At 44.2% G+C, this 23,843-nt stretch overlaps 1 pseudogene across 1 annotated transcript in view; it reads left to right on the top strand.

Moving 5' to 3' along the window:
• LOC311139989 (von Willebrand factor D and EGF domain-containing protein-like) overlaps positions 1-22,604 on the top strand; it is a 28,146-nt pseudogene extending 5,542 nt beyond the window's left edge. The window contains exons 3-31 of the transcript in view: positions 523-754; positions 1,421-1,486; positions 2,208-2,440; positions 2,885-2,974; positions 3,161-3,323; positions 3,549-3,766; positions 4,145-4,218; positions 4,363-4,636; positions 4,979-5,181; positions 7,008-7,876; positions 8,092-8,228; positions 8,463-8,627; positions 8,982-9,086; positions 9,994-10,108; positions 10,687-10,955; positions 11,273-11,492; positions 13,710-13,842; positions 13,993-14,259; positions 14,380-14,808; positions 16,480-16,575; positions 20,367-20,462; positions 20,716-20,811; positions 20,956-21,051; positions 21,165-21,260; positions 21,434-21,529; positions 21,725-21,820; positions 21,931-22,026; positions 22,145-22,267; positions 22,588-22,604. The product of the transcript in view is annotated as a von Willebrand factor D and EGF domain-containing protein-like (transcript). The remainder of the gene's footprint in view (positions 1-522; positions 755-1,420; positions 1,487-2,207; positions 2,441-2,884; positions 2,975-3,160; positions 3,324-3,548; positions 3,767-4,144; positions 4,219-4,362; positions 4,637-4,978; positions 5,182-7,007; positions 7,877-8,091; positions 8,229-8,462; positions 8,628-8,981; positions 9,087-9,993; positions 10,109-10,686; positions 10,956-11,272; positions 11,493-13,709; positions 13,843-13,992; positions 14,260-14,379; positions 14,809-16,479; positions 16,576-20,366; positions 20,463-20,715; positions 20,812-20,955; positions 21,052-21,164; positions 21,261-21,433; positions 21,530-21,724; positions 21,821-21,930; positions 22,027-22,144; positions 22,268-22,587) is intronic.
• The last annotated feature ends 1,239 nt before the right edge of the window (positions 22,605-23,843 follow it).

The raw sequence follows: 23,843 nt of genomic DNA, 5'->3' as shown, positions 1-23,843 counted from the left end.
TGCACTAGAGTACTTTTCAGTGAGTAGCCCAGTCATTGCAGTGGTAACATGAGTGCTAGTCTTGGCCTTTGAAGTGAACATAGGCTCTTTGTTCCAAGGAGACTGGGATGGTATCAGCATTAAGCAAAGGACCAAAGAGAGCGAGAGACAGGAGAGAGACAGGAGAGAGACGAGAGAGACAGGAGAGAGACAGGAAACATTTTCAGTTCCTCATTTTACCTGGGCTGCCTGCTGTGCTGCAGACTGAAGGATCCATCATAGGTGTCAGCTTCCTCTTCTTCCCAGGGCATTGTCATGTGTCATATTGCAGTTGTTGCCTGCAAAGTGTCGCCCTACCAATCATTACCCATGTAGTTGTATTATTACCACCCAGTATAAACTAGCCTGGTCCCAGACATGTTTGTGCTGTCTTACTTATTGTCACAATGAGTGACAAGGAGTTGCGAGACAGTGCAAACAGATCTGGAACCAGGCTCAAGTAGTCTTATTCTGTTCTCCATTGTCTTCATCTGTGTCCACCAGGTGAACCACTGTGGGACCCAGGCCCCAGTGTGGCTGTCTCTGGGGGAGGGCGAGAGCCTCCCGCGGCCCCTGGAGGTGACGCAACTGACGGCCTGTGCCACCTGGCAGTTCTTCCTCAGCAGCAGTAAGGACTGCTGCCTGTTCCGCATCCCTGTCACTGTGCGCAACTGTGGAGACTTCTACGTCTACCTGCTCCAGCCCACCCAGGGTTGCATGGGCTACTGCGCACAGGGTACAGCAGCTGTTTACGATAGTCTGTTTAGGTGGAGGCAATGAGGAGCTCTATACGCTATGAAAGTGAGGCTGCATTTTCCAGGAAGTAGCCTTGAAGTCATTTTTTTCTTTTTGAAGGGTCTTCAATGGGCAGAAACGTAGCGCAATGGTCTTCAGCGCCAAAATGTCATAAAAGGCATCTATCTAGCAGAAGTCAATTCATCCACAAACACAAATATAATTGTGTAAATGACCGTGTTTTCATGAATTTGATGGTATAATCGTCAAGCCCATTCAAAAGATTAGGGCTGACCCCGGAAGTATGATGTAATGCTGCATCACTTTCATAGCGTATTGCCAATGCTCTATGCTTTGATCTCTTTATGTGTCAATGTAAACGTGACAGTGCTGTAGGTTTCTTTAAAAGTGTTTGCTAAATGCTGGACAGGCTCCTAGAATAGAATAGATCTAATGTAATTATTTAAGAGGGAATTCTTATAGTGGTAATAGCGGATGTAAAGGTGACTTGATACAACTGTCAAAAACACTAGAGAATTAGCACTAACTGCATGTAACTCATTCAACTGTTATTTATGTGCTAGTGATTCAGACCTCTGTAGCGTTAACTGTTACGACCACCATTGTTCATTGTCTGTTAATTGTCCTGCTATCATTCACCATGCAGAGATGTCAGACTCTGCGGTGGTGGTGTGTGGTCCTGACGAGGTGGAGGTTGATGGAACGTGTAAAGGTGAGTGAGGTCTATAGGAGGCCCTTGTTAAAGTCAGACACCACAACAAGCCACGTCAGAATTGCCAGGCGGTGTGGAATGCAGCAACAGGCCCCTCACAGGTCCTCTTAATGAGCTAAGCATGTGTGTCCTGCCGCCTGCGTCCCTCGCCCCATCTCCATGACGATCTCCATGACGACATCTCTCACTGAGGTCATGAATTATCCTCTGGTTTTATGGCGAAGGAGGAGGGGGGCTGGGGACATAGGTGGATGGTTTAATTAACTTTAATTCACACAAGAGAAGTTATCAAGTTGGAAGGAATACTATAAATAGGAGAAGGTACCTACTGTTTTGGTTTGTTATGGTTGGCCCCTTTCCCTGATTAGGGTTACAGAAATAGACCAAAATGTTGGAACCCACTGTTGGGCTGTGGCTGATGACTGGTTCCTTGCCTGAAATATTGATTTTGATTACTTGGTGGGTCACAAGACAAAAACATTCAGCCAAGCTTGTATTATACACAACCATCTCATATCACCCAAATACTGTATAAATGATTACCTGCTATATCCATGTAAATACCAGGGACATGTTCAGTAGGAAGAAAACTGAGTGCAACTGGTAGGTACTTCCCATTTTGTCCAACAAGACATTCAGTCTAATTTTGTCAAATAAAACATGTTGCTAAACATTTTGTTACGGTTTACCCTACTGAACACGACTCCGTTATCCCTTCCAGCTAAACAGCCTCCTTCCCCAGCAGTGCCTGTGATAGTAGCAGAGCTCTCTGGGAGCATCGTCTACCTGAAGTGCAGCTTCGAAGGCCACAGCCTGAACAGCTCCCTAGGCTATGTGGTGGCCTGGTCTCGCCTCTCCCCCCAAGGCACCAAAGAAGAACTGAAACAGGAGACTACTGTCCAAACCTTTGCCTTCATCGAGCTGGACGGGATCAACCTCAGACTGGGGGACAAGGTGGGTAGAAGTTACCCCTAACCACTGACGCAGGGTCAGATATCTTTCCTCTCTCTAATGGTTAAGGATAAGATCGAGGGTAGTGCAATTTGATTCGAGACTTGCGGTTATGGGTAGCTTCTACCTCACTTGTAAAACAGTCAAACGCAAAAACAATGCTAGCTTCCGAGCTCTCTCTCAAAACTGAAGTGAATTTGTTTTACAAGTGAGGATATAGAGCGATAGAGCTGGCCGTGTTTAAAACCTAGATTGCCACCGGCCATCAAAGTTAAACAGTATATTGTCTTGTCATCCTTTTATGAAACTCTAGTCAGACATGTTGTTTTGTTTTACTGTGGTATCATGTCTATCACCTGGCTTCAACTATAAAGGCTTTTATACATCCTGAACTGTAGCCTCTCTCTTCCTCTTGAACGGCTGTGGCTGTCCTTCCCTCTCTGTCAGATTTACTGCAGTTGCTCCAGTTTTTTTCTGGACTCGCCGGACATCCAGGGAACCCCAGTGGAGAGCAAAGAGTTCTTCGCCGGGATCAGGGTAAATCAAAGAGATAGAGAACACTATTTCAAGGATTTGGTGTTTGAGTGTGTGTAAAGTGTGTAAGGTGTGTGTGCGGGCGTGCCTGTCTGTCTGTCTCTCTCTCTGGGTCTGGGTTTGTGTGTCTCCTTTTGTTTTAAGTAGTCACTGGTTAGTCAGAATATCTCTTGTGACTTGTCTCTGCAGTTGAGACCAGAGGTGACTACTGTGTCTGAGGATGGGAAGGACTATGAGTTGACTGTGGAGAGTACCATCCCTGTCCCCTGCCCTGGCGATGCCTCCTCCTCCTCCTTGTCCTCCTCCACAGAGCAGTGTACTCTCTCCTTACACCTGAGTACAAGCAATCAAGGTAAAGGCTTCGTAAGTAATCCTGCATACTCACAGTATCACCTCAGTAAAGTTAGATTCTTCACAATTTAGAATTTTTAATAACTGATTATGGCAATACGTTTGATTTCCATAGCGTCTTGATTCTCCAGTGACAACGCATTCTGACATGTCGGTATCCCTACGAAATAGACAAAAACAAAGCCAACGACAACAACCATTAAATGATCTATTTGTTCCTCCATAGGAGAGGATCTGCTGGGTCCAGATGTGGTGTTGTCCTCGTGCCAGGTGGATCTCTCCCAGAGCCTGGGGTGTCGTAACGGGGTGTGTAGCCAGGCCCTGGTTCACCTCAGCGCTGTCACAGACTTCCTCAGGGACGGAGACAGGACGACACAGATCTCTGTCAAACCCATCGTCACATCCAACTTCCTCTGGAGCGGCTACACACCACAGAGTGTCCAGGTACTGGAACTGGAAGAAAAAAAACCTTGTGATGGGTTGGGAGGAGAGGGGATGGTTTTTATTAGCCTGGTCCCAGATCTGTTTGTGCTATCTTGTCAACTCCCATGGTCATTGTCACACTGTTTGGCATAAAACTTTGTAAGACAGCATAAACAGATCTGGGACCAGTCTAGGTTGTTACACTTAACTCACTCAATGGAGAATATGCTATGATGCTGTATATACTGTATAGTATACAATTGCCCATACACAAACTGTAAGTTGCCAACACAATCATATAAGCATGTTCTGTATACACTTTATTTTCTCATCTAGATAGCTGAATGTGAAAATGAAATAAATTATATTTGATATGTGATATCTGCTTTGTGTTTTCAGATCACAGTGAAGGATGTTCCCTCTGCATACTGCTACTCTTTCACTGATCCTCACATCATCACGTTTGATGGCAGGTACTTCAATCACTCCTTTTTAGTCAGCATAAATGATAGATGCAGTCATGGCAATATTAGTCTGCAAATATGATAACAATCACAAGAATACACATTACAGTAACTGATACTGTACTGTAATGTATTTAATGCATTTCCTTCCAGGCAGTATGACAACTACCAGATTGGGACGTTTGTGCTGTACAAGAGCACGCGGCAGCCGTTCGAGGTCCATGTGCGCCAGTGGGAGTGCGGGAGCGTGGTCCACGGCGCCTCGTGCATGTGCGGCTTCGTCGCGAGGGATGGCGGTGATGTCATAGCCTTCGACATGTGCAACGGCGAGCTGGGGGACACCAGGCCGCACCTGTCAGTGAAGAATAGGGACGTGGGCAAGAGCGGCATCCGCATCACTGAGTCTTACCAAGGACGCAAAGTCACAGTGAGTGAATAAATAAGTAAATAAAATGTAACATTAAAACATTTTTTAAAATAAAGTTGTCCTCTGATGAGTTGGTGGTGCCAGGAAAAATGGTTACTGAGTGGAAGCCCACGCCCACAGGAAGTAGTCATTAGCCAATAGGGTGTTGTGAAAGGCAGTGTAAACTTACAGTGCAAAGTCGGTATTCAATTGTTTATGCTAATTATGATATGATACAGACTGTGATGATATAGCGAAGCACTGGAAAGCAGAAAATAATTTAGTCTCAATAGAATAGAGTAAAATCAAATGAAATACAACAGAATACAATAGGATCTAATCCCCTTTCTGTCTGTGCTGTAGATTACCTTCTCGTCTGGGGCATTTGTGTGTGCCGATGTGTCTGACTGGGGCATGAGTCTGACCCTGAGGGCCCCCAGCTCAGACTGGGGCTACACCGAGGGCCTGTGTGGAACGTATGACGGACAGACGCACAATGACCTCCACACAGCAGGGGGCGCAGCGCTGGACAATGAAGACGTAGCAGCCTTCATCTCTGAATGGAGGTTAGTCTGATGCCAAATCTCAAATCAACCTCTAGTCCCTAACTTTATGGAGTTTGCAGATTCTAACCAGCCTACCAATGATTGCATTGCAGCTTTCATTGTAATTCCTATGCCTATACAGTTTCTTTAGATCTGCAAAACAGGAGCAGGCTTTTGGATATTAATCATTTTGAACATTTACAGTACCAGTCAAAAGTTTGGACACACCTACTCCTTAAAGGGTTTTTCTTTATTTTCACTATTTTTTACATTGTAGAACAATAGTGAAGATATCAAAACTATGAATAACACATATGGAATCATGTAGTAACCAAAAAAGTGTTAAACAGATCAACATGTATGTTGTATTTGAGATTCTTCAAATAGCCACCCTTTGCCTTGATGACAGCTTTGCACACTCTTGGAATTCTCTCAACCAGCTTCATGAGGTAGTCACCTGGAATGCATTTCAATTAACAGGTGTACCTTCTTAAAAGTTAATTAGTGGAATTTATTTCCTTCTTAATGCGTTTGAGCCAACCAGTTGTGTTGTGACAAGGTATACAGAAGATAGCCCTATTTGGTAAAAAATCTAGTCCATATTATTGCAAGAACAGCTCAAATAAGCAAAGAGAAATGACAGTCCGTCATTACTTTAAGACATGAAGGTCAGTCAATACGGAACATTTCAATAACTTTTAACGTTTCTTCAATGCAGTCGCAAAAACCATCAAGCGCTATGATGAAACTGGCTCTCATGAGGACCACCACAGGAATGGAAGACCCAGAGTTACCTCTGCTGCAGAGGATAAGTTCATTAGCGTTACCAGCCTCAGAAATTGCAGCCCAAATAAATGCTTCACAGAGTTCAAGTCACAGACACATCTCAACATCAACTGTTCAGAGGGGACTGTGTGAATCAGGCCTTCATGGTCGAATTGCTGCAAAGAAACCATTACTAAAGGACACCAATAAGAAGAAGAGACCTGCTTGGGCCAAGAAACACGAGCAATGGACATTAGACCGGTGGAAATCTGTCCTTTGGTCTGGAGTCCAAATTTGAGATTTTTGGTTCCAACCGCTGTGTCTTTGTGAGACGCAGAGTAGGTAAACGGATGATCTCCGCATCTGTGGTTCCCACCATGAAGAATGGAGGAGGAGGTGTGATGGTGTGGGGGTGCTTTGCTGGTGACACTGTCTGTGATTTATTTAGAATTCAACACTTAACCAGCATGGCTACCACAGCATTCTGCAGCGATGCACCATCCCATCTGGTTTGGGCTTAGTGGGACTATCATTTGTTTTTCAACAGGATAATGACCCAACACACCTCCGGGCTGTGTAAGGGCTATTTTACCAAGAAGGAGAGTGAAGGAGTGCTGCATCCGATGACCTGGCCTCCACAATCCCCCGACCTCAACCCAATTGAGATGGTTTGGGATGAGTCGGACGGCAGAGTGAAGGAAAAGCAGCCAACAAGTGCTCAGCATATGTGGGAACTCCTTCAAGAGTGTTGGAAAAGCATTCCAGGTGAAGCTGGTTGAGAGAATGCCAAGAGTGTGCAAAGCTGTCATCAAGGCAAAGGCGAAGAATCTCAAATCTCAAATATATTTTGATTTGTTTAACACTTTTTTGGTTACTACATGATTCCATATGTGTTATTTCATAGTTTTGATGTCTTCAATATTATTCTACAATGTAGAAAATAGTACAAATAAAGAAAAACCCTTGAATGAGTAGGTGTGTCCAAACTTTTGACTGGTACTGTACATGAGCTCTTTCAGCTGTGGTTGTGATGTATTTCCATAGAAATCCTAACTGATGAGTTTGTATTTCTCTTCTGGCAGACTCCCTCCTGGTAGCAGCTTGTTTGACACCGTTCCGTCCTATCAGAGCGCCCCAAACCCTCACAGGTACTGTAACTGTGAAGAAGAGTCCCGCCCCAAATCCCCGCGAACCAGGTCTCAGCCAATCCCTGGCTCTGACTCCTCCTGTTATCACCACGGCAACGTGAGACTCCACAGTATAATCCCCACTCTAGATGTCACTGCCGAATACATCAACTCAGTAGAGCTGTTCAAAGGCCACCATGTCTACCCCTCAGGGAACTCCAACCAGCATGGCCAGGCCGAGGACACCGCCTCCCAGCCTGGAGAGAGAGGCTCTACCCTAACAGGCTCCAGCCATGGAGCCAACAACCAGAGAAGCCGTGGAAGGCGCCAGTCCTACCAGTTCCTCCCCAACACGCCCTACCAGAGCTTGAGCCAGTCCGACCTGGAGGGCTTCACCTACTTCTTCCCAGAGGACCACGAGCTGGCAGCCCAGCCCGAGTCCTCCCCTCCCCCCACCTGGCCCACCCCGTCTGGGCTAACACAGCTCCAGGCCAGGGTGCAGTGCCAGCGGGTGGTGGCTAACTCCAGTGTGGCCCTGGGCTGCGGCCGGCTCTTAGGCCCGGCCATAGTGAGCCAGGCGGTGGCTATGTGCGTCAGCGACCTCCAGCTAAAGGACGACCAGGCCTGGGTGGGCGCCACTCTGCCTCTGCTTGAGAACGAGTGTGAGAGGAGGCTAGTGGAGGAGAGGGGGAGAGAGGGAGAGCACCAGGACATGTTGTCCTTCCTCAAGTGTCCTAATCTATGTAATGGGAATGGGCAGTGCTCCGAGTGGGGGTGTTTGTGCTTCCCCGGATTCGGCTCCTACGACTGCAGCGTTATCTCTGGTAAGAAGAGGGCAGGATTGGATCAGTAACACACATCTATAAGTCAATCATACATATTGTAAGTCAACACTAGGCCAGGGTTTGGCTTATAGTTAATCAAAATGAAAGACATATCACAGTAATTAGCTAATCCTAGTAAAGCGATTAAAAAACCTGCTGGCATTTTTTTTGCTTTCTATTTCTGTCTGTCTCTGGTGTCGTCTGGGATGGTGAAGACCAGACTCCAGAGATCACAGAGCTGGAGAACGAGGGACTGTGTGATGTCAGACAGAGTGACTGCTCCACTGTACAGGTCTTTGGGCAAGGCTTCAAAGACTCCTATGAACTCAAGTGTGAATTTTTGAAGGAAAAGGTACCATACTACATCACACACACAAACACACACATACACACCGACACCGACACCGACACACACACCGACACACACACACACACACACACACACACACACACACACACACACACACACACACACACACACACACACACACACACACATACACACACACACACCTCCATACTTGTGATATTATTTTCTGTAGCACAGTACTTCTGACCCCGCCTGTCTCTGTCTGTGTGTGTCCAGTTTGTGGATGGTGAGTGGACCCTGGACGAACCTCAGTTTTCCCTGGCTACCTTCCTGGATGTGTCAGGTCTGGAGTGTCGGCTCCCCCTGGAGTACCGACAACCCACTGCAGGCGTGGACCTGGATATGGCCACCGACAGACCCCTCGCACGCTGGCAGATCAAAGTCAGTGGAACAACACTATGCAGCACATCTCAGTAATGTTTTTGCCATTTCTAACCAGGAACCAGTCTTAAGCTGTGACCCAAAAGGCCCCAACCCACCAATGGGTCCAGACTCATTTGGGAATGGGCCAATGACCCATAAAATATAGCTGGATAACAGAGCCCTAAACAATAGTACTATTTGTAGCAGGGCAGTGTTCTGGTCTAGTGTTCTGATATGGTTTGTTTGCACACCTACCAGATGTTTTCAAGATGGTGAAACCTGGACAAGATACCCTTACTTATAGTAGTAGCTTCTGTAAATATTTATTACCAGTAGTCACTGATAACTAAGTCATTAACATTGTCTTGGCAGGTGTCCAACGATGGCTACGGCTACAGCAATGCCAAGATCCTGACCCTGTTCGATGGAGCCTGTCAGATCTGCACGCTCAATGCTGACGTTCTCTGTACCTCGAGGGTGGGTTTCTCTTTGTTTTTTTCTCAGGGTTTTAATGGTATCACAACGTTTCTGGTAGCAAGATCAGAATGTGTTGTTTAATGATTAGAGTCTGATTTTAAATGATTCAATACTTGTAACAGGTTAACTTTCTTCCTTTTTTTCATGTCCTTGTTCCTTGTGTTTTCCAATTTGATTGAGAAAATGTTCTCAGCCTGAGGATGCATGAATCAACTTCTCGTAGTTTGTGTTCTTTTTCAGCCACTAACATTCAACAGATACAGTACATTATGTTGTGGGACATTCAACAGATGTTCAGGCTAGCTCAAATTTCAGGCCCCTTTCCCACCAGGAAAAACCAGCACATGCGGCCTGGCCCCTCTTAAAACTAAATGTGAGTGTAGCACATGGGGATGTGTGAAACTTACCCATCAGCCTGAAGCGTCTTAACATACGGCGCCACACAAAAAGCTAGCTATGTGGCGCAAGTGGGGACACTTCAGGCTGAGGAATACGTTTCACACATCTCCATGTGCTACCTGAGCACCACTCCTCCTAGTTATGTGTGCCAACCAGTTTCTTCTGAAGAACTCAAACAGAACATTTATCACCCAAACAAAAAGTGGCCAATGCTCTGTTTGTCATTTAATGTATGCTGGAGGTCCATATAGAAGTGGTGTGGGTGAGATGATAGGTTGAAGCTGGCATGATTACCTCTCTGGCATCTCTTAACACAGGAAACAATTAGGTGTTTTAGTCCAATCAAGGTTCACTTGCGTGTGTATGCAGTAAGTCAATGCCAGCCCTGTTCTCTTGTTGGCCCGAAAAGTGTTCCTGGTTCCTATTTCAATGGCAAGATCAGATGTTTGATGTTTTCTAAAAGGCAAACAGATATATGCCAATTGTGTTGCTGTGTATCGATCCCCAGGAGAAAACATGCAACATTGACAGTGTATGTTATGGAGAGGGAGACCGAAATCCCAGAAGCCCTTGCTTGATATGCCGACCAGACTCCTCCAAGTACACATGGTCCATCGCTGAGAGTAAGTACAGCACCCTCTACTAATACTACAATATGTAGTACTCTATAATTACTTTTACTATTATACAAATGCATCTGTATACAAATTCATACCAAGCCAACTGAAATCGGAAAAAGGTATTTGCTACCACCAACTACTGACGACAGCACACGGTCACAGAGAACACATATGGCTGCATGGTCTCTGGAATATGTTAACATGTCAACAGCTCAGAGTTGGTCATGCTGTAGGGAATAAGGTGTGATTGAGGTCAGCGTAATTACAGAAACTTAAAGTACTTTGTGTACTGTAATTGTGGTTGATTCAATGTGTTCCAATGCCTTCTTTTTGCTGTGATTTGATTTTAGTTTTCTTTGTTAATATAAAATTAGGCCAAATCACTCCAGATTAAACTGGTTTGAACGAGGAATGAAAACAGAAAATCTAAATTTTACAAAGATCGATAAACATATCAATAAACAAGTTGAAATAAAGGAACATTATTGTACCTCAAATAAGGATATGGCCTTTAATTATGAAATTATTAAAGTATTAGGTTATTATTATGTTATTACTAAATACTATTCTGCTCCTGGCAGAGAACGAGCCTCCAGTGTTTCAGGCAGCCCAGGGGCGTCTGCAGACGTTCCAGGGGGAGAACTTTGTGTACCAGCTGCAGGCTCAGGACCCAGAGGGCTCTGCGGTGCTGTTCACTCTAGAGTCAGGCCCCAGTGACGCCTCCCTCTCCCCCGCTGGCCTGGTCATCTGGAAGGCTACTGACGCTGCCACCTCCACCTCCACCTCCACACAGACCTTTCGGTTCACCGTTACAGACGATTGTAATGCAGAGACGCATGCCTCTGTCCAGGTAGGGTTAGTCTCGCTTACCATGCCAACAGGCTGTTGAAAGTGACGCTTAAAAGGTCTAAATATGGATTAATACCACAAGAGGGAGCTCTAGATGTGTAATTATCATTGATCGTCAAAGATCATACTGTATGAGCATGTCCTGTATCCAAGGCTATGCTAGCCTTACTGTACTAGCAGGACATTCAAAACCAAGACACAGTACCATACCCATGCATCTTACCCATGTAACCAAGATATAGTAACTTACCCATGTTCTGTAGCTTACCTCAGATACCAAACTCTACTAACATATCCTATTCCACTGTGTGTCCCCAGGTCTCTGTGTGGCCCTGTGGCTGTCTGAACAGAGCTTCCTGTGTTACAAACATCAACCTCCCCCCTGGCAGTGGGGAGTACCTATGTATCTGTCCCGCTGGCTTCAGAGGGGACAGGTGTGAGGAGGACATAGACGACTGTAAACCCAACCCCTGCCGTATGGCCAAGTGTATAGACGGACCCAACTCTTTCTCCTGCATCTGTCCCCCCGGAATGACAGGTAATGTACATGACAGAAACAGAATTATAAACTGGGTGGTTTGAGCCCTGAAGGCTGATTGGCTGGTATATCAGACCGTATACCACGGGTATGACAAAAACTATATTTTTACTATTCTGATTATGTTGGTAACCAGTTCATAATAGCAAAAAGGCATCTCGGGGGTTTGTGGCATATGGGCAATATACCACGGCTAATGGCTGTATCAAGGCACTCCACGTTGCGTCGTGCTTAAGAACAGCCCTTAGCTGTGGTATATTGACCATATCAAATCAAATCAAATCAAATCAAATCAAATTTTATTGGTCACATGCGCCGAATACAACAGGTGCAGACATTACAGTGAAATGCTTACTTACAGCCCTTAACCAACAGTGCATTTATTTTAAACAAAAAAAGTAAGAATAAAACAACAACAAAAAAGTGTTGAGAAAAAAAAGAGCAGAAGTAAAAAATAAAGTGACAGTAGGGAGGCTATATATACAATAGAATAAAGTGACAGTAGGGAGGCTATATATACAGGGGGGTACCGTTGCATAGTCAATGTGCGGGGGCACCGGCTAGTTGAGGTAATATGTACATGTGGGTAGAGTTAAAGTGACTATGCATAAATACTTAACAGAGTAGCAGCAGCGTAAAAAGGATGGGGTGGGGGGGCAGTGCAAATAGTCCGGGTAGCCATGATTAGCTGTTCAGGAGTCTTATGGCTTGGGGGTAGAAGCTGTTGAGAAGTCTTTTGGACCTAGACTTGGCACTCCGGTACCGCTTGCCGTGCGGTAGCAGAGAGAACAGTCTATGACTAGGGTGACTGGAGTCTTTGACAATTTTGAGGGCCTTCCTCTGACACCGCCTGGTATAGAGGTCCTGGATGGCAGGGAGCTTTGCCCCAGTGATGTACTGGGCCGTACGCACTACCCTCTGTAGTGCCTTGCGGTCAGAGGCCAAGCAGTTGCCATACCAGGCGGTGATGCAACCAGTCAGGATGCTCTCGATGGTGCAGCTGTAGAATTTTTTGAGGATCTGAGGACCCATGCCAAATCTTTTTAGTCTCCTGAGGGGGAATAGGCTTTGTCGTGCCCTCTTCACGACTGTCTTGGTGTGTTTGGACCATGATAGTTCGTTGGTGATGTGGACACCAAGGAACTTGAAGCTCTCAACCTGTTCCACTACAGCCCCGTCGATGAGAATGGGGGCGTGCTCAGTCCTCTTTTTTTTCCTGTAGTCCACAATCATCTCCTTTGTCTTGGTCACGTTGAGGGAGAGGTTGTTGTCCTGGCACCACACGGCCAGATCTCTGACCTCCTCCCTATAGGCTGTCTCATCGTTGTCGGTGATCAGGCCTACCACTGTTGTGTCGTCGGCAAACTTAATGATGGTGTTGGAGTCGTGCCTGGCCATGCAGTCATGGGTGAACAGAGAGTACAGGAGGGGACTGAGCACGCACCCCTGAGGGGCCCCCGTGTTGAGGATCAGTGTGGCAGATGTGTTGTTACCTACCCTTACCACCTGGGGGCGGCCCGTCAGGAAGTCCAGGATCCAGTTGCAGAGGGAGGTGTTTAGTCCCAGGATCCTTAGCTTAGTGATGAGCTTTGAGGGCACTATGGTGTTGAATGCTGAGCTGTAGTCAATGAATAGCATTCTCACGTAGGTGTTCCTCTTGTCCAGGTGGGAAAGGGCAGTGTGGAGTGCGATAGAGATTGCATCATCTGTGGATCTGTTGGGGCGGTATGCAAATTGGAGTGGGTCTAGGGTTTCTGGGATTATGCTGTTGATGTGAGCCATGACCAGTCTTTCAAAGCACTTCATGGCTACAGACGTCAGTGCCACGGGTCGGTAGTCATTTAGGCAGGTTATCTTAGAGTTCTTGGGCACGGGGACTATATACCACACCTCCTCGGGCATTATTGCTTAATTAGAACACATACTGTATGTTGTGCATGCTGTCCATGCTAATACTGCAGCTAATTTTGGGTGTCTCGGATGCTTTTCTGACTTTTTTCTGGGTCTCAGATGCTTTATTACTTTTAGTCATTCGGTTATGAAGATATGCATTCTAAGAAGCATACTCTTTATGACCACTCTTTCAGTGTGTGGATAGCCTACAAGCAGGGCCACATTTTCTTTTCTGGTTCAGTGAATTTGGAGTATGATGTTTTGTTAGTAGATTACATCCTGTGTGTGTAAGGCTGTGTACTTTATGTTGTTTTTGTGTTCCAGGTCATACCTGTAGAGAGGATTTGGATGAATGTGCCGCAGAGCCGTGCTTCCCTGGGTGGGCTGCAACAATACACTGAGCTCATTCACCTGTGGCTCCTGTCCAGAGGGTTACACTGGGACGGGAAGAGTTGCAGTGGGTCCCACTCTCCCTGTCTCTGTTTTCTCTCCCTGTCTCTGTATCTCTCTCTTCTCTACCCCCCCCCCCCCCCCCCCCCCTCATTCTCTCATCAATATATTTATATTGACTGTGAGTAATTATATTCTACCTCCTCTTCTCCTGTAGTTAAATCAGAGCCTTCCAGTGGTAAGGGTGATGACTATGAGCCTATTCATAGAGTGCCCGTGCCCGTACCTGCTGTACCCACTGGAGGTCACCAGGGTTCTGGCACGGTTAAACCATCAGGCCAGGCCCCCTGCTCCCAGACAACCATGCTACCCAGGGGGTGCAGTTGCTTCGAGAGCACACATGTGTCCATAGGGTACATCTGTGGACCCTGTCCACCTGGGCTCCATGGCAACGGACACACCTGTAGTAGAAGCACCACAACAGGTGAGAAGGGTCACCTGATCACTTAGCTGATGATTGATAGGGTTAGTTGATAGAGGTGATTGAGTTATAATAGCTCTATACAAATCAAGCTCTATCCTCTTAACTTCCAGTGTTTTACAGGACAGAAGCCAGTTACCACCAACAGAGAAGATGGACGTCCCCAAGTGACAGAAGACTCCAGTAGGGAAATCACTGGCACCACCTCCAACTCCTCCTCTTCTTCCTCCTTCCAGAAAAGGAGGAAAACTGAGGGGCCCTCATCGGGTAGCAAGAGAGTCCCCTCCATGGAGAGAAAGACACCTATTAGCCCCCAGGACCAAACTATCACCAGAGTCTCCACCCCCACCAATCACAACAGAGGTCAGAGCAGCAAGGTGGACCTGACCCCTGACCTCAACCACGGGGTCAGGTGGGGGTCATCGACTCCCATAGTGACCTGTGCGGACTCGCCCTGCTTCTCCGGTGTGCCCTGTGAGCCCACTGTCTCAGGGTTCTTCAAGTGTGGCCGCTGCCCATATGGTTACACTGGAGATGGGGTCACCTGCAAAGGTTAGCGGTTAGCACTCTTGTTCTTTGCTTTTCATTCATATACAATACCAGTCAAAAGTTTGGACACACCTACTCATTCAAGGGTTTTTCTTTATTTTTACTGTTTTCTACATTGTAGAATAATAGTGAAGACATCAAAACTATGAAATAACACATATGGAATGATGTAGTAACCAAAAAAGTGTTAAACAAATCAAAATATATTTTAGATTTTAGATTCTTCAAAGTAGCTACACTTTGCCTTGATGACAGCTTTGCACACTCTTGGCATGAGGAATGCTTTTCCAACAGTCTTGAAGGAGTTCCCACATATGCTGAGCACTTGTTGGCTGCTTTTCCTTCACTCTGCGGTCCAACTCATCCCAAACCATCTCAATTGGGTTGAGGTCGGGTGATTGTAGAGGCCAGGTCATCTGATGCAGCACTCCATCACTCTCCTTCTTGGTCAAATAGCCCTTATACAGCCTGGAGGTGTGTTTTGGGTCATTGTCCTGTTGAAAAACAAATGATAGTCCCACTAAGCGCAAACCAGATGGGATGGCATATCGCTGCAGAATGCTGTGGTAGCCATGCTGGTTAAGTGTGCCTTGAATTCTAAATAAAACACAGACAGTGTCACCAGCAAAGCACCCCCACACCATCACACCTCCTCCTCCATGCTTCATGGTGGGAACCACAAATGCGGAGATCATCCGTTCACCTACTCTGCGTCTCACAAAGACACGGCGGTTGGAACCAAAAATCTCAAATTTGGACTCCAGACCAAAGGACAGATTTCCACCGGTCTAATGTCCATTGCTTGTGTTTCTTGGCCCAAGTAAGTCTCTTCTTCTTATTGGTGTCCTTTAGTAGTGGTTTCTTTGCAGCAATTCGACCATGAAGGCCTGATTCACGCAATCTCCTCTGAACAGTTGATGTTGATGCTGTTACTTGAACTCTGTGAAGCATTTATTTGGGCTGCAATCTGAGGTGCAGTTAACTCTAATGAACTTATCCTCTGCAGCAGCGGTAATTCTGGTTCTTCCTTTCCTGTGGCGGTCCCCATGAGAGCCAGTTTCATCATAGCGCTTGATGATTTTTGCGACTGCACTTGAAGAAACCTTCAAAGTTCTTGAAATGTTCCGAATTGACTGACCTTCATGTCTTAAAGTAATGATGGACTGTCATTTCTCTTTGCTTATTTGAGCTGTGCTTGCCATAATATGGACTTGGTCTTTTACCAAATAGATCTTCTGTATACGACCCCTACCTTGTCCCAACACAACTGATTGGCTCAAACGCATTAAAAAGGAAATAAATTCCACAAATTAACTTTTAAGAAGGCACACCTGTTAATTGAAATGCATTCCAGGTGACTACCTCATGAAGCTGGTTGAGAGAATGCCAAGAGTGTGCAAAGCTGTCATGAAGCCAAAGGGTGGCTACTTTGAAGAATCTCAAATATAAAATATATTTTGATTTGTTCAACACTTTCTTGGTTACTATGTGATTCCATCTATGTAATTTAATAGTTTTGATGTCTTTACTATTATTCTACAATGTAGAAAATAGTAAAAAATAAAGAAAAACCCTTGAATGAGTAGATGTGTCCAAACCTTTGACTGGTACTGTATTTTTAACATTGAAATCCTTACATGGACATGAAACTGTTTGTGGTGTTGTGTATTCCAGCTGTGTGCCGGTATCCATGTGGAAGGAATATGGAGTGCTCTCTACCCAACACCTGCACTTGTAAAGAAGGCTATACTGGATATAACTGCCACATAGGTGGGAACAACAGTCAGGGCTGGACAATTCATATTCTTATGGCAATTTATTCGATTTTATATATATATGTTTATTTTTGTTTTTTTTGCGGGGGGGGTAGATATAAGCTTTAATATTGCAGATAGATTGTGGCTTCCATCAATGTATTTGTCTGCATCATTTCCAATCCCCCATAATTTTTTTTTTACATATATACACTACCAGTCAAAAGTTTGGACACACCTACTCACTCAAGGGTTTTTCTTTATTTTTACTATTTTTTACATTGTAGAGTAATAGTGAAGACATCAAAACGATGAAATAACACATATGGAATCATTTAGTAACCAAAAAAGTGTTAAACAAATCAAAATATATTTTATATTTGAGATTCTTCAAATAGCCACCCTTTGCCTTGATGACAGCTTTGCTCACGCTTGGCATTCTCTCAACCAGCTTCATGAGGTAGTCACCTGGAATGCATTTCAATTAACAGGTGTGCCTTCTTAAAATTGTATTTGTGGAATTTATTTCCTTCTTAATGCCTTTTAGCCTATCAGTTGTGTTGTGACAAGGTAGGGGGGATATACAGAAGATAGCCCTATTTGGTAAAATACCAAGTCCATATTATGGCTAGAACAGGTCAAATAAGCAAAGAGAAATGACAGTCCATCATTACTTTAAGACATGAAGGTCAGTCAATCCGGAAATTGTCAAGAACTTTGAAAGTTTCTTCAAGTGCAGTCGCAAAAACCATCAAGTGCTATGATGAAACTGGCTCTCATGAGGACCACCACAGGAATGGAAGACCCATAGTTACCTCTGCTGCAGAAGATATGTTCATTAGAGTTACCAGCCTCAGAAATTGCAGCCCAAATAAATGCTTCACAGAGTTCAAGTCACAGACACATCTCAAAATCAACTATACAGAGGGGACTGTGTGAATCAGGCCTTCATGGTCAAATTGCTGCAAAGAAAGCACTACTAAAGGACACCCATAAGAAGAAGAGACCTGCTTGGGCCAAGAAACACGAGCAATGGACATTAGACTGGTGGAAATGTGTCCTTTGGTCTGGAGTCCAAATTTGAGATTTTTGGTTCCAACCGCTGTGTCTTTGTGAGACGCAGAGTAGGTGAACGGATGATCTCCGCATCTGTGGTTCCCACCATGAAGAATGGAGGAGGAGGTGTGATGGTGTGGGGGTGCTTTGCTGGTGACACTGTCTGTGATTTATTTAGAATTCAAGGCACACTTAACCAGTATGGCTACCACAGCATTCTGCAGCGATACGCCATTCCATCTGGTTTGGGCTTAGTGGGACTATCATTTGTTTTTCAACAGGACAATGACCCAACACACCTCCAGGCTGTGTAAGTGCTATTTTACCAAGAAGGAAAGTGATGGAGTGCTGCATCAGTTGACCTGGCCTCCACAATCCCCCGACCTCAACCCAATTGAGATGGTTTGGGATGAGTCGGACGGCAGAGTGAAGGAAAAGCAGCCAACAAGTGCTAAGCATATGTGGGAACTACTTCAAGAGTGTTAGAAAAGCATTCCTCATGAAGCTGGTTGAGAAAATGTCAAGTGTGCAAAGCTGTCATCAAGGCAAAGGGTGGCTATTTGAAGAATCTCAAATCTCAAATATATTTTGATTTGTTTAACACTTTTTTGGTTACTACATGATTCCATATGTGTTATTTCATAGTTTTGATGTCTTCACTATTATTCTACAATGTAGAAATTAGTAAAAATAAAGAAAAACACTTGAATGGTGTGTCCAAACGTTTGACTGGTACAGTATATACAGTGCCTTTGGAAAGTATTCAGACCCCTTGACTTTTTCCACATTTTGTTACGTTACAGCCTTATTTTAAAATTGATTAAATTGTTTTTTCCCCCTCATCAATCTACACACGATACCCCATAATGACAAAGCAAAAACAGTTTTTTAGAAATGTTTGCCAATTTATTAACAAAAAAAACTGAAATATCATATTTACATAAGTATTCAGACCCTTTACTCAGTACTTTGTTGAAGAACCTTTGGCAGCGGTTACAGCCTCAAGTCTTCTTGGATATGACGCTGCAAGCTTGGCACACCTGTATTTGGGGAGATTCTCCCATTATTTTCTGCAGATCCTCTCAAGCTCTGTCAGGTTGGATGGGGAGCATTGCTGAAGAGCTATTTTCAGGTCTCTCCAGAGATGTTAGATCGGGTTCAAGTCCGGGCTCTGGCTGGGCCACTCAAAGACATTTAGAGACTTGTCCCGAAGCCACTCCTGCGTTGTCTTGGCTGTGTGCTTAGGGTCGTTGTCCTGTTGGAAGGTGAACCTTCGCTCTGGAGCAGGTTTTCATCAAGGATCTCTCTGTACTTTGCTCTGTTCATCTTTGCCTCGATCCTGACTAGTCTCCCAGTCCCTGCCGCTGAAAAACATCCCCACAGCATGATGCTGCCACCACCATGTTTCACCGTAGGGATGGTGCCAGGTTTCCTCCAGATGTGACGCTTGGCATTCAGGCCAAAGAGTTCAATCTTGGTTTCATCAGACCAGATAATCTTCTTTCTCATGGTCTGAGAGTCTTTAGGTGCCTTTTGGCAAACTTCAAGCGGGCTGTCATGTGCCTTTTACTGAGGAGTGGCTTCCGTCTGGCCACTCTACCATAAAGGCCTGATTGGTGGAGTGCTACAGAGATGTTTGTCCTTCTGGAAGGTGCTCTCTACCGATCTCCACAGAGGAATTCTAGAGCTCTGTCAGAGTGACCATCAGGTTCTTGGTCACCTCCCTGACCAAGGCCCGACTCCCCCAATTGCTCAGTTTGGCCGGGCGGCCAGATCTAGGAAGAGTCTTGGTGGTTCCAAACATCTTCCATTTAAGAATGATGGAGGCCACTGTGTTCTTGGGGACCTTCAATGCTGCAGCGATTTTTTGGTACACTTCCCCAGATCTGTGCCTCAACAGAATCATGTCTCGGAACTCTACGGACAATTCCTTCGACCTCATGGCTTGGTTTTTGCTCTGACATGCACTGTCAACTGTTGGACCTTATATAGACAGGTGTGTGCCTTTCCAAATCATGTCCAATCAATTGAATTTATCACAGGCGGACTCCAATCAAGTTGTAGAAACATCTCAAGGATGATCAATGGAAACAGGACCTGCACCTGAGCTCAATTTCGAGTCTCATAGCAAAGGGGCTGAATACTTATGTAAATAAGGTATTTCTGTATTACATTTTTTATAAATAAGCAAAAATGTAATTATGTCATTATGGGGTATTGTGTGTAGATTGCTGAGGAAAATGTTTTATTTAATCCATTTTAGAATAAAGCTGTAATGTAACAAAATGTGGAAAAGGTCAAGGGGTCTGAATACTTTCCGAAGGCAATGTATATATATATATATATTTTTCTTTATTTATTATTTTCCCCTAACCCTACCACCCCTCCCTTAATTGGAGTAAACTAATGGACAACAACTCTTAGGCTTCTACTTCCAGCTTATACGTACTATATACATTTTACGGACACAGTATAGTTTACAATAGTTATCTTTTGTTTGTTTTTAGTCCCATCCTTCAGCTCCACTCAACCCCTCCCATCTATCTCTGAAGACCATCCAGTTTTGATTTCTATTTGCCATATATTTTTCAACTGTACTGTGATGTTTCACAAAAGTTCTGAACCTTTCTGTTCTTATGGCTTTTTATGAGAGTTACAAAATAACTTCTGCAAAAATGTCTGTAAATTAGAATAAGTTGTTTTCAGTTACACATAGAAGTTGTAGATTCTATTAACCTTCTACCTTCTCAGCTGTCTGCCGACCGGACTGCAAGAACCATGGGAAGTGTGTCAGGCCAAATGTGTGCGTCTGTCCCGTGGGCTACAGCGGACCAACATGTGAGGAAGGTAAACATATCATCCCACACATATTTGAACTCTTAACTATGTACTGTATATCCTGGCCCCAAATCGGTTTGTGCTATCTTGCCAACTCATTGTCACTCATTGTGTGGCTTGACAATTATGTAATAGGAGTTGGCAAGATAGCACAAACAGATCTGGGTCAAGGCTATATGTTCTCCATTGTATATATTGTACTGTAAATATTCTCATTTTCTTACTGGATGCTCTGTACACCTCTTGGTTGCTGTGTTTGTAGCTAACTGTGAGCCGTCTTGCCAGCATGGCGGAACCTGTCTGGCCAGGAATCTCTGCACCTGTCCTTACGGTTACGTGGGACCAAGATGTGAAATCAGTGAGAGCTCATTCAATCCATTTGATCCTTTCTGGCATATATCATGTTTCCCTACAATTATCTGCTTGCCTAAAAAACCCGGAATGTGTGTATAGGGGTTAGGATTTGTCATGTGTGACTGTGTCTGTGTGTGTCTCTTTTCAGTGGTGTGCAACAGGCACTGTGAAAACGGAGGGGAGTGTATTTCTCCCGATGTGTGTAAGTGCAAGTCTGGCTGGTACGGACCAACATGTAACTCAGGTAACTCCAATCAACACCACATGTTTCTACTTAGAAGCCCATGCCGAATATATCTCTTTTTGACAACAGTATGTTTAGCTATGGGCTAAATATTCCATTGTATTCATCTCCAGCTGTCTGCAATCCAGTGTGTTTGAATGGTGGGACTTGTATCAAACCCAACATCTGCACCTGTCCCAGTGGCTTCTATGGCTCCCAATGTCAGATTGGTAAGAATAGGTGTCATATTGACAATCAATAACCTCAATTGATTATGAGACATTCTACTGTTCTCCTAATAGTGATTGATCCGTCAATTTGCACAGAAGTCTATTGCATGGTGGTACTTTGGTTTAGTGAGGTATTACTGTAGGTGTGTCACTGTGTGTGTTGCGCCCTCCAGCTGTGTGCAGCCCTCCCTGTAAGAACGGAGGTCAGTGTATGAGGAACAACGTGTGCTCCTGCCCCGAGGGCTACACAGGGAAGAGGTGTCAGAAGAGTAAGTGCCACTGCCACCCAACACAACCAGACACCCCACATCACTGTCTATGCATGCAGTATTAAATGGTTCTAGGCCCTATACCAACGTAAATACATGTGATAGAACCTAATTGTAATAACCCTGTAGCAAGCTAGTAAGTACATGCAGTTATGTTAATTGAGCCAAAGATGCATGTTGCGTTGTGTCTTTCAGGTGTGTGTGACCCCATGTGCATGAACAAGGGGAAGTGTGTGGGGCCCAACTCCTGCTCCTGTGCCTCTGGGTGGAGGGGGAAGAGGTGTAACATTCGTGAGTGAGAACATCATGTACAACCACTGTTAACCTGAACCTGTCCCCATGTAAAGATGCCTTGACAATGCTAAGCATCTCTATGTGTTTGTGTGCGTGTGTGTATTTAGCCGTGTGCCTTCAGAAGTGTAAGAACGGTGGTGAGTGTGTGGGACCCAACACCTGCCATTGTCCCACGGGATGGGAAGGCCTGCAGTGTCAGTCCGGTGAGTCCTTCTCACATTCAATATGATATATTGCTGCCAAGTTGCAATACATAGATATATACTTTTATCCTGTACTTATATTGAGTTCTATACTGTCCTTCATCTGCCTGACGCACAGCCATCTGTAAGCAGAGATGTCTTAATGGGGGAAGGTGTGTCCTGCCCAACTTCTGCCACTGCCGCAATGGGTACACTGGCGTCACCTGTGGGTTAAAGGTGAGCATTGGGGCACAGTTAGGATGTTTATTAACATTTTTTTGTGTGTTTTTTTTGGAGATTGTGTACTGTAAAACCTCTTTGCTCTTTTGTAGGCCCCTCTTGCATAAGGGAAATTACTGAAGATGCAGAAGTTTTACAAAATACACAGCCAACAGAAGAAAAGAGTCCTTATTAGGCAGTGTGTGTGCCTGTATGTGTGTGTGTGTGTGCTTGTGTGTGTGCTTGTGTGTGTGTGTGTGTGCGTGTGCATGTGCGTGTGTGTGTATCTTTGTACATTAACGGGGACTGGATATATTGCACGTATCTAATTGTCCCTGTTTTGTTGCTACCTCAATGCTCAAGGTAGCACATTGATATAAAGCCCTAGCATAAGAAATGCATAGCATATTCATTAACAATGCATAATACTAATTGGTGTTTTGACCAATCAGATCAGCTGTTTTGACAATAATTGGGCAAAAGATCAGAAATGTGCTGCCTGTGTAAACGTAGCCAAACTATGTAATCTAACATAGACATTAAGAAATGTATTTTAATGCATACAAATGTGTTTTATAGTCCTTATCCTAGGCTTTTATACAAAAGTGTTACTGCACACAGTATTACGTTAGAGTAAGAGAAGAGAATCCGATGAAAAACTAGTTGATGGTTTATTGAAGAATCTAGATTTATAAGATATTAATACCCACTTTTCTATTTGTTTTGTTGTTCCTTGTTATTAATTTGACCAACGTTTTTTCCGCTGTGGTTTATTGTGGTACTGAAAGTGTTTTTTTGCCTAAACTGTTGTGCACTGTTGTTTCACACTTAATATGTATGGAGAAATAATACTATTCTTCTTTATGCATCACACCTGCCTTGGAAATGTTATTAGCTTGTTTGATTTTTAGGTCCACTTGTCTGCAATTGTTTTGTAACTGTTGACGAGATCTGTTATAAGTATCAATTCAGATATACTTGATCACTTTTGTACATTATACTGTAGATATAGTACCAGTCCAAATTTGGACACACCTACTCATTCGAGGGTTTTGCTTTATTTTTACTATTTTCTACATTGTAGAAAGAGTGTGCAAAGCTGTCATCAAGACAAAGGGTGGCTATTTGAAGAATCTCAAATATAAAATATATTTTGATTTGTTTAACACTTTTTTGGTTACTACATGATTCCATATGTGTTATTTCATAGTTTTGATGTCTTCACTATTATTCTACAATGTAAAAAATAGTGAAAATAAAGAAAATCCCTTGAATGAGTAGGTGTGTCCAAACTTTTGACTGGTACTGTAGGTCAAAACATTCATTATTTTAACACTTACACCTCATTGTTGTAAATCACACATATGGAAACAAAATAAAAAGTGATTGTGTAATTTGCTGTAAGTAACATGTTGACTGGTTCAAATGCAATACAGTAAGGGGATGGATTTACACTTTTGTAACAGATTAGTTATACTATTAATTAGCTACAGTATATTATTAGTAAAAGCAGTTCGCTAAGTGTTGTTTTACTGTAAATCATCTGACTGCATGATAAGAAATGATTTCAAAAGAAAATAACAATAAACCTTGTATCCACATTTTATTCATTATATAGC

The sequence above is a fragment of the Coregonus lavaretus genome (genome assembly GCF_964263955.1).
Source record: "Coregonus lavaretus genome assembly, chromosome: 13".
Classification (NCBI taxonomy): Eukaryota; Metazoa; Chordata; class Actinopteri; order Salmoniformes; family Salmonidae; genus Coregonus; species Coregonus lavaretus.
Note: the sequence above shows the minus strand (reverse complement) of the source record. Positions and strands in the feature narration are given on the sequence as shown.